The sequence below is a fragment of the Manis javanica genome, chromosome 14 (assembly GCF_040802235.1).
Source record: "Manis javanica isolate MJ-LG chromosome 14, MJ_LKY, whole genome shotgun sequence".
Lineage (NCBI taxonomy): Eukaryota > Metazoa > Chordata > Mammalia > Pholidota > Manidae > Manis > Manis javanica.
This window is the reverse complement of record NC_133169.1, coordinates 71,218,054-71,225,376: the sequence shown is the minus strand read 5'-3', so window position 1 is coordinate 71,225,376 and position 7,323 is coordinate 71,218,054. Positions and strand designations below refer to the sequence as shown.

The window sequence follows — 7,323 nt, the reverse complement described above, 5'->3', positions numbered from 1 at the left end:
CAGCTCCCTGAGTGTGCCCTTAGTACACTCTCGTCTTCTTCCTATGGTTCACCTGCCCTGATAACCACCCCACAATTCAGAAGTGTCCTCTTCCTGGAAGCTTTGACATGTTCAACATGCAACCTTCTGGTCTGTGATCCCATAATAATTTGAAATCCCACAATACCCTATCTGTCTATACCATAGCTTTTATCGCTTCATGATTGCCTGCTTATTTGTCTGTCTATCCTACAAGGCTCTGAGTCACCAAGTATTTAGTTTGTAGTCCTCAGGGCCTAATAAACTTCTCAGCATGTGATAGCTATTCAATAAATGCATCAAGCCACAAAGCTGTACGTATCTTCTGGCTAAAGTAGTTCAGAGCCTTACTATAATACGCTAAAGTGCATTGTATTATCAACATGCTTATCTATTTACCCAAGGCAATTTTTTCTCCAAATGTAGCATCTTAATAACCACAGTTACTATTACAAAAATACTGCAACAAACATACAGAATCATGTAACTTCCTCCATCAGCCATTTACTCCTTCTAAAAATGAAATCTTTAAGCTTACTTCTCAATCCTTCTTTCCTGAGCATTTTTTTCCCTTCTGTGTTGTCAAAGAAAATGCAGTACATTGAAAAATAAGGATGACCCTGAAAGTTGGGTCAAGAAATGTTTTGCGAGTTTTTTTCCGGGTAAAACATTATGAATTTTTCATAGCGTTCCTACTCCCATAGCACTTACAGTACTGATGCACAATTACCACTTGCTTAAATGTTTTTATTAAAATTGTTTTTCTCTTTTCTGTTATAGCTACCTCTTCCTCTCTCCTCCTGTTTCGACCACATTATCCCTCAACCCACTCTTTAGAGGATGTTATGATGTACCAACTAGATTTTCTTACTCCTTTCAGGATGAAAGTGCTTATTCCTTCAGCTGCTGGGGGTGGTGACAGCTGATGGCTCACAGGTGAATTCCCCCTTCTAAAGATGACCCTCTGCTAAAGAAAGCTGCAGTGAGGGCATCAGCCACCTGCTGGGGGCGTCCGCATCCAAGGACTAGGCAATGTTAGGGGCTGGGAGGAGGCAGACAGACAGGAGACAGCAAAAAGGCCCCCTAGCTCCAAATTGGAATGGCTGGGGGGTAGGGGGGTGGGAGAACATCGCAGGTCCAGAGGCCCCATGGGATCCCCTGAGCCGCTAAGCCCAGCCCTGCCCAGCCTAACCTGCCTTCCTTCCCTTCATTCTGAGGTTGACCGTAGGAGCGTTCCCCCTCACTCAAGCTTCCTGCGTGCCAGTCTCTACCTCAGGGTCTGTTCTCTGAGGAGCCTGAGATTGAGAGCCCTGGAGAAGGATCCCATGAAATAAACTACTATGAATTCTTCCATGCTTTGTACATTTATTCATGTACAAATATATATGGGCATATACATGTACACATGTAAATATATAAGATTTTTGTTTTAAAGGCATATTACAAATTCCCTAATTTTCCCGTTTAACAATATATAATGTCATTTCCTCTAGGCAATTTGTATAGCTTTGGTTCATTTTTTTAGCAGCTAAAAAATATGCTCTGATGTAGACAAAATATTTTCAACCATTCATCTTTTGCTGGGCATTCACCTTATTACAGTACTGTTTTGTTTTTATTTTGTCTTCCATGAACAATGCTGAAGTAAACATTATTGTTCAGATAACCTTATGAATCAGGACTTCTATTTCTGTAGAATAGGTTTCTAAAGGTGACAATAGTTTCAATAGTATGTATATTTTTTATTATAATATATATAATGTCGGATTTATTTCCAAAATTCTGTAAAAAAGTCACATTTGTACCATTAATGCAGAGAATAACTTGCATTTTTTATAAATTTTTTTCTTTTATAAGTTTCTTTCTTGCCCTCTGACATAAGCAAATGACTTTATGTGCAATTTCTTTTCCAGGATGAAATATAGAAAGGTCCCCCAAACACTCTTTTTACCAACTCATGGCCTGATGGAAGTAGAGATAACATAAAAATGTAACACAATTCTTTTTATAAGCAAAAGCATTACTTTCAATTGTAGGGCAAATACAGCTTTCTCTGAAGCTAGTGTTAGAATGGAGTTAGAGGTTATTATCAGTGTACTTTAATTTTATCTAAAACAATTTCTCTTTTTTATTCAATCTTTTAAAAGCAATAGAATGCATCCAATCTCTTTTCCCTCAGGATTGGATATTACAAAGTCTCTGCATGTGTTCAAAAGTCAGTGATAAGCAGTAAGAATTATTAAAACCAGAGATTTCTCAGGGTCCTGGAAATATAGATGTTCATTTTTGAAAGCAGAAAACAATAGAGTTCAACTCAGAAAACAACATATAATTTACCCTATTCAGATTTTTTTATATTAAAAAAAATTCTCTTGAAAATTTTAACATTTAATAAGCAGTAAATTATTCAACTTTTCAGCCTTTCTGAAGTTTTAGTTTTAAAGATAAAATGTATTTCAAAAGTCCTAGTGTAAACAATCAGACATGAATAAACTTTTACAATGAACTTCTCGAGCAAGTCTCTTTAACACATTTTTTCCTAGGATAACAATAGCATTATTATGATGGTATTAAGTTCTCTTTTATAGTCAAATGAACTGTTTTCAATATTAATGGTTATTGGGAAATCTTGATTTTTTTACTACTCTGCTAAAGCAAGATAGAAACATGATGCTTTAAAATTTTTTTCAATTCCCCATGAACTATTTTTTAGTGAAAAACTCCTTGGTACTAAGTGTTCTTATGCTCAAGTTCTAAGAGTAACCTTTAATCCCAACTGAACTTGATATTCCAAGATTTAAAAAAATGTTTAATGATATTTACATAATAAATAAAATTTTATTCACTCAGTTCTTCCTCATCACTGAAATATGTGCTTTTCTTTACCCTCGGACGTCCTGAATCATCTGATGTTGAGGGACCCCCTGGACTGGGTTTCCGTTTTTTTTGTTCTTATATCTGGCTTGCTGGAAAGCTATGGCCTGACAGGCTGTCAAGAGCAGGATCTTCCCCTTCTTCTTTACTTTCTTCTACTTCTCCAATTTCTTCTTCTGGTTCAGGAATTTTCTTCTTTTTCTTTTTCTCTTTCTTCTTTGGAGGCTCACGTTCTTCAAGCATATTTTTAGGACAGGCATAACTTTAGTGACCACCTTCCCCGCAGTCCTAGCACTTGGCTTTATGGAAGTAGCTGCGGGCCGGTGACCTCGGCGGCTCTTTGGTGTCCACGGCGATGCTCGCGCGGATCCCTCTGCCGAGCAGCTGTTGGTTGTTTATTGCCTTGGTGCAGTTTTGCACAGTCTTTATCCAAAAATAAAATAAATGCAACCCCTTTACTCTTCCTGGTATTTTTATCTTTCATTATAGTCACCTTTACAACTTTGCCGTACTTGGAAAATACCCGGTGTAAGTCATTGTTGGTCAGGGAAAAGGGCAAGTTGGATACATACGCTGCGCTTCTACTTGGGGCCAGTCCACCACTCATTTCTGCAGGTGGAGCGGCCCGAGGGCGCGGGGCGAGCCGTCGGCTCCGGGGAGGCTCAACCCGGGCTACGCCTCGTGCCCCACGGCGGCTTGGGCATCCCGAGGCCCGGAGGCGCTGGGCACCAGGAGGCGCCGGCAGCCGCCCCGCTTCCCCGTCAGCGGCGCAGCCAGGCCGCGGGGCGGGCCGGCGGTGCGCGCTCCCCATATTCAGATTTTTAATGAAGTCAGATGAAAGTTACCATCCCCAATTTCAAAAGCAAACCATTATGAAAATTCTAAAAAAAATAGAATAAAAACTTTTTTAAATTCTTAAGTGTATTTCTGATGATATACAACAAAAGGTACATCACACAGAATTCAACTATTGTGCCATATGAGAATTGGTGATTGGCAAGGAAAACAGTTTTCCTCTGTGTTTTAGCTAAATTAGAAGTTAATGAACTAAGTACTCTGGTGTAGCTTAAACATAAATAAATACACATCTATGACAAAGAGAGTTAATCAAATAGAGGTGAACAATACATTTTCCCAAGTATATTTTGCACAAAACTACAGACCGAGGAGTAATTATTTTTATGCATGGGCACTTGGCATTTTCAACCTGAAAAACCTTTTTGCTAAGTAAAGTCAATTCTGTTTATAAACTCAACCTATCAGTTGCTAATGTTAGGACACCATCTTGTGGGTAAGGCATCTAATTTGGAAACCTGTCCATTTGAAATCACATAGCAAAAGATTAAAAATGTTCTAAGTATCAGAGTCAGTCAATAGCTTCACCTTTATATCATTAGCATTTCTACATAAGGTTAAAAAAGAATACTGAGTAATTTTTATCAGAAGAAGCTTTCTCCCATTTTGTATCAGCTATGAACCAAATGTTACATTCCAAAATAGCTGTTAAAAAAGCAGTTTAATGAAAATTTTTACAGGGAATTAATGAAATACATAAAAGTAAATGTAATCTTTCATTTAATACTACAATATAGTGCCAGACGCCTTAAATAAGATGTAGATTGATTGCCAATGTATTGTCCCAGTGTTCCATATGGTCCCTATTATAAGAATATCTGAGGTATAGGAGAATCTCAAATATTAAATTTATTTTCACTTTAACACATATTAATATCTCCATTAACCTGCCTATATATGTAAAATAAAAAAGGCTTTACTACTTATAGGAATACTGATACAATTGGGCTTGATAGAACACAAGTAGATTAGCAGAGCATGGTATAAGTGTCTGGAGGGCTGGGCTCTAATCCTGCCTCTGCCACCAATCAGCCATCCATCTTGGACAACTCAATTCATTTATTATGTCTTAGTTATCACAGTTGTCAAAAGAAATAATGGCAGCCTATCCAGATTATTTTTGCAAATATATAAAATAGTATGTGTACAATTTCTGGATCTACCATAATCGAGGAAATGAAAAAAGGAATGGGTGTGATTTTATTCCAGATCCTGGTCCCAATCCCTGACCTCTGAAACAACTATAGTTTCTTCAGCACTTTTCAAAATTCTGTGGATCATCCTTGTAACTTTTCAACACATTTTTTTCTTTTAGTAGGTTATTTTAAGCTGGGTTCTGTCACTTGGAATAAACCATCTTGGCTAACACACCATGCATGTGACTTTCGGAAAGCTAGTACACCCACTTAATGGAGGAGGGATAAAAAAATGCAGGTTTAGATCAAACAGGTCTGGGTTTAATTCTGATTTCTTCACTAGCAGTTGTGTTAATGTGGGTAAATTACTGACCTCTCCTTGTCTTGCTTTTCTCATTTTCCTCACGGAATCAGAGGAGTGCTAGATTAAAGAGTATAAGGCATTCATCACAGTGACTGGGCTATGTCAAATAGGAAATGGCAAAAAGGGTACTTGATCATAATTGTTATAAATGGATATTATTTGACCTCCTCTCAAACTTGAAAAAAAAACAGAGCATGAAATATTTCTCATTCATAATACTTGCTGTTTTGCATTGATGCCCACAAAACATCTGGTCAGAAGAAGACTTAAATGGTACTTGTGATAGAATCTGAATTGATTTCCTCTAAATGATAGAAACTTTAAAACAACTTATAATTTCCCATAGTACACAGAAAACAATGCATCCAACTCTTCAAAAGACTTGAATCTTCACAGACCACTAGTCTATAATGAAAATAATTTATGAGAATCTTTGACTCACAAAGGTGACTTACCTTCCCCATAATGGATTTGAGGCTGCTTCAGTTAATGTGGTGAGTCAAGGTTCAGCAGCTTATTCAAATAGCTTAATCAGAAAAGTGATCAGACATTATGGTGAAGAACCCAGAGAAACATAAAAGATAGCCTTTAGTCTCTTTCTTCTTACTATGTAACCCTTTAAAAAGTAAAAATGCCAATCGGTTATTTTGAAAATTTCATAGTACATTGTTTTCAGCCACCCACGTGACTATAGATTTATTGAGCTCAAATTCCAGTTAACTAAAACAAAAGCAGTTCACAAATGGACAAAAAAGTCTCAGAAAATAAGTCAACATGTCCCTCATCACTTTTTTTTTTCATTTCAGAGTCAATTCCTGAACTTTTTTTAGGGTCAGTTCAATTCTCACTATTTCCTTGAATTCTTCCTTATCTACCCCAATCAGAAATGACTGCATTAGGCCATCTTATACTTGATTTTATTCCACATCTATAAGCTGGGGGTAAATCTAGACACTCCAACTAGACTAAAAATCTAAGGAAAAAAGCTGATTTTTAATTTACATAAAAGTATAAACCTCTTTTTTCATATTCAGATGGAGAATTCATTAAATGCATACTATTTGAACTCACTGGGATTGTCTTTCATTTCACATTTTTTTCATCAATCACAACTGGATCACATTACTCACTCAAAAATATTGAGGGTAATGTAGAGAGAGAGAGATCCAAATTCCTTTCAAAATATATATATTTTTAGATCTATCCTTCCTGTTAGCAAAACATTTCTGACTTGTCTATAGTTTTTGTTCTTGCTAGAGTTTTCTTGCACACTATCCTAAATGAGCAATGTGTTGGGAAGCATATTAAAGGGCTTAACCTTTAGATTAAAAAAAAATGTTCTTTTTCTAGTAAATTATGTTCTTGCATTTATCATTCCTTTTTAGAGATTCAGCTTCCATGATTCCATTCTGCTGATTTTAGGTGAGGGCCAACTGATTCCCTCAGAGTTGGTAGCATGGCTACAGTTGCCCTTTGTACTTTGTGCAGTATCTGTTCAGATATGTAATGGTTAAGGGTGGATTTTATTTTGAAATTTTTAGTTGCAGAGGCTGACTATGTCATTAGGAAGGGTTATGTTAAGGAGTCATATGGAGAAATCCAAGGTTACTTAGGGATGGGCTGCTAGTCTATCCAGCCTCTCAATCTAACTTTGAAAAATGTTAACTCCTGCTATATACCTTGTAAATGGATCCAGGCTGGGGGCTTTGATGTTCACACAATAACAAGTGGGTGGAGTGAGGTAATAACTATTTCAAGATCATCCCTATATGCCACCTACCCTCAGGTACTGATACAATCTTCTAGGAGCAGTAATTTGAGAAATCCATGATATTTTCTGTGTTGCCCCCATCTTTACCCTTTAAGAAAATTATTATTCTTCACGTTAGCACAATGTTGAGCTCTAATAGGATTTTAAGATGGATTTTCCACGAATCTTGTTTTCACGCCAATCTTAAGATTTCTTTCTTTCTGTAAAGATATGTCTCTTTGACTCATGGCAAAAGAGACATATTTTTTTAGTCACCTATATTTTGAGGTACTTGATAATATGTATCTTTCAATAATTTCAAATGT

At 36.7% G+C, this 7,323-nt stretch overlaps 1 pseudogene; it reads right to left on the bottom strand.

The window, feature by feature from the left end:
• Positions 1–2,726: 2,726 nt before the first annotated feature.
• On the bottom strand, positions 2,727–3,499 carry LOC108396699 (zinc finger CCHC-type and RNA-binding motif-containing protein 1 pseudogene; annotated as a pseudogene).
• Positions 3,500–7,323: the final 3,824 nt, after the last annotated feature.